This window comes from Capricornis sumatraensis, chromosome 20, assembly GCF_032405125.1.
Source record: "Capricornis sumatraensis isolate serow.1 chromosome 20, serow.2, whole genome shotgun sequence".
NCBI classification, from domain to species: Eukaryota; Metazoa; Chordata; class Mammalia; order Artiodactyla; family Bovidae; genus Capricornis; species Capricornis sumatraensis.
Genome location: NC_091088.1, coordinates 49,030,845 through 49,034,594, shown reverse-complemented (window position 1 = coordinate 49,034,594; position 3,750 = coordinate 49,030,845).

Below are 3,750 nucleotides of genomic sequence, written 5' to 3'. Positions count from 1 at the left end.
TCTACAGATGTCTGGTACTGCACAGCCTCTAGGAGGGACACACAGATGGTTCCCAGGGCCAGAAGATGCCTGCCAGGACACACAGTAAAGGACAGAAATGGTATGGACCTAACAGAAGCAGAAGATATTAAGAAGAGATGGCAACAATACACAGAAGAACTATACAAAAAATATCTTAATGACCTGGATAACCATGATAGTGTGATCACTCACCTGGAGCCAGACAGCTGGCAGTGTGAAGTCAAGTGGGCCTTAGGAAGCACTACTATGAACAAAGGTAGTGGATGGAGGTGATGGAATTTCACCTGAACTATTTCAAATCCTAAAAGATTCTGCTACTAAAGTGCTGCAGTCAGTATGTAAGCAAATTTGGAAAACTCAGCAGGGACCATAGGACTGGAAAAGGCCAGTTTTCATTCCAATTCCAAAGAAGGGCAATGACAAAGAATGTTCACATTACCCTAAATTTTACTCATTTCACATGCTAGCAAGGTCATGCTCAAAAATCCTCCAAGCCGGGCTTCAACAGTACTGAGAACTTTCAGATGTACAAGCTGGATTTAGAAAAGGCAGAGGAACCAGAGATCAAATTGCCAACATTGTTGCATCATAGAAAAAGCAAGAGCATTCCAGAAAAACAGCTACTGCTATACTGACTACACCAAAGCCTTTGACTGTGTGGATCACAACAAACTGTGGAATATTCTTAGAGAGATGGGAAAATCAGACCACTTTATCTGCCTCCTGTGAAACCTGTATGCAGGTCAAGAAGCAACAGTTAGAACCAAACATAGAACAACGGACTATGTTCCAAATTGGGAAGGGAGTATGTAAAGGCTGTATTGTTACCCTGTTTATTTAACTTATATGCAGAATACATCAGGTGAAATCCCAGGCTGGATGAAGCACAACTTGGAATCAAGATTGCTGGGAGAAACATCAATAATCTCAGATATGCAGATGACCCCACCCTTATGGCAGAAAGCAAAGAGGAACTAAAGAGCCTCTTGATGAAAGTGAAAGAGAAGAGTGAAAAAGCTGGTTTAAAACTCAACATTCAAAAAAGTAAGATCATGACATCCAGTCCCATCACTTCATGGGAAATAGATGGAGAAACAATCAAAACACTGACAGACTTCATTTTCTTGGGCTGCAAAATCACTGCAGATGGTGACTGTAGCCATGAAATTAAAAGATGCTTGCTCCTTGGAAGAAAAGCTATGACCAACCTAGATAGCATATTAGAAAGCAGAGACATCACTTTGTTGACAAAGGTCTGTCTAATCAAAGCTATGGTTTTTCCAGTAGTCATGTATGGACCACAAAGAAGGCTAACCACCGAAGAATTGATGCTTTTGAAATGTCCTCTTGAGAGTCCTTTGGACTGCAAGGAGAGCTAACCAGTCAATCCTAAAGAAAATCAACCCTAAATTTTCATTGGAAGGACTGATGCTGAAGCTAAAGTTCCAATACTTTGGCCACCTGATGCAAAGAGCCAACTCATTGGAAAAGACCCTGATGCTGGGAAAGATTGAAGGCAGGAGGAGAAGGGGATGACGGAGAAGGAGTGTTTGGATGGCATCACGGACTTGATGGACATGAGTGTGAGCAAGCTCCAGGAGATGGTGAAGGACAGGGAAGACTAGTGAGCTGCTGTCCATGGGGTTGCAAAGAGTCGGATACCACTGAGCAACTGAACCACGACAACTTATAAAGAAGTGCTTCTTTTCCTCTAAAGATGCCCAGGAGCTCGTCTCAGTGGCCTGAGGTGTCTTTAACACCAGGCTACCTCTTCTTGCTCTTCTCCCTTTTTAATAAAAAAGAAGCAGCTCAAGAAGACAAAGGTGTTAGGCTAGATTAAATAACAGATTTTGGTTTTCAATATATTCACTTTAATGTGTATGTCCCCATAGGACAAAGTAACATTGGTTTTCTGCTTATTGTTATGACATAGTTGTGTTTTAAAATAAAGTTTGTTAAAGTGGATAATTTTAAAGAAGACTCTTAAGTTAATAATAGTACAAGTGACGGGACTTCCTTGGTGGTCCAGTGGTTAGGATTCCATGCTTCCACTGCAGGGGGTGCAGGTTCAGTTCCTGGTGGGGGAACTAAGATGCCACATGCTACACAGTACAGTCAGGAAATTAAAAAAAAAAACATAGTACAAGTGACATGCGTATGTGACAAATTGTAAAGGCGATTGGAGCTTCGAGGTAGTAGAAAGAGATGACAAAAATCTGAGAGTAGCAGAGAATGACTGGAGCCAGCAGCCCTGAACAGTGATCTCAGCCACTAACGGCCAGTGTTCCCTGAACCACTTCACTCCTCTGAGCCTCCATCTTCTCACCTGTTAAATGGAGATTATTTAATTCTCTTATTAAGGGTCATGAACCATATTCATACACTTTATGGCTATCGAAGAGGTTCTATTATTGAAAACTTTATTATTCAGTTCAGTTCAGTCGCTCAGTCGTGTCCGACTCTTTGTGGACATGAATGGGGATGAATTGCAGCACGCCAGGCCTCCCTGTCCATCACCAACTCCCGGGGTTCACTCAGACTCATGTCCATCAAGTCAGTGATGCCATCCAGCCATCTCATCCTCTGTCGTCCCCTTCTCCTCCTGCCCCCAATCCCTCCCAGCATCAGAGTCTTTTCCAAAGAGTCAACTCTTTGCATGAGGTGGCCAAAGTACTGGAGTTTCAGCTTTAGCATCAGTCCTTCCAAAGAAATCCCAGGGTTGATCTCCTTCAGAATGGACTGGTTGGATCTCCTTGCAGTCCAATGGACTCTCAAGAGTCTTCTCCAACACCACAGTTCAAAAGCATCAATTCTTCGGCACTCAGCTTTCTTCACAGTCCAACTCTCACATCCATACATGACCACTGGAAAAACCATAGCCTTGACTAGGCGGACCTTTGTTGGCAAAGTAATGTCTCTGCTTTTGAATATGCTATCTAGCTTGGTCATAACTTTTCTTCCAAGGAGTAAGCGTCTTATAATTTCATGGCCGCAGTCACCATCTGCAGTGATTTTGGAGCCCCGCCCTGGTCTGACACTGTTTCCACTGTTTCCCCATCTATTTTCCATGAAGTGATGGGACCAGATGCCATGATCTTCGTTTTCTGAATGTTGAGCTTTAAGCTAACTTTTTCACTCTCCACTTTCACTTTCATCATTATTAGCAGTGGTAATAGTATAACAAACATAACAGTGACCTACCATTCCTGGTTCCCTCAAAGGGAAACGGTTGTTCTCAAGACCCAGCGTGGGTGTGTGTGTGTGTATGTGGGGGTACATTTCCAGTGCAATGAATTAATTATTGGGTGACCGACAATGCTGAAATTAACTTGGTACTCACTTCTGACACTGAGAAAGGAAGTTTCTGTACCTGACGCAGTTTCCCAAAATACCTGTCCCAGATGTTTAAGATTCTTCAGGCTCTGTACTAAAAGTCCTTTCAGAAAACGCCTTTTCTCGTGCTGCGTCTTGGACCCAGCAATGATGATGAACTTTTATTTATTTTGACGTTTTCTTAGTTTTTGCTACTATTTGTTTTAAACACTCGGACATCCACTAATGTATCTCCCTTTTTGGCTTGTTTAGGAAGCAAACTGTATCGTGTTCTACCCGTGGCACCTACCGCGACTGCCAAACGCAGCAAGAACTGCGCAAAGGCGTCCTTTGGTTGGGGGAGGGCGTAGGAACGTCAGGACACCTGCCAAGAGGGGCGTGGCCCCACCCGCTGGG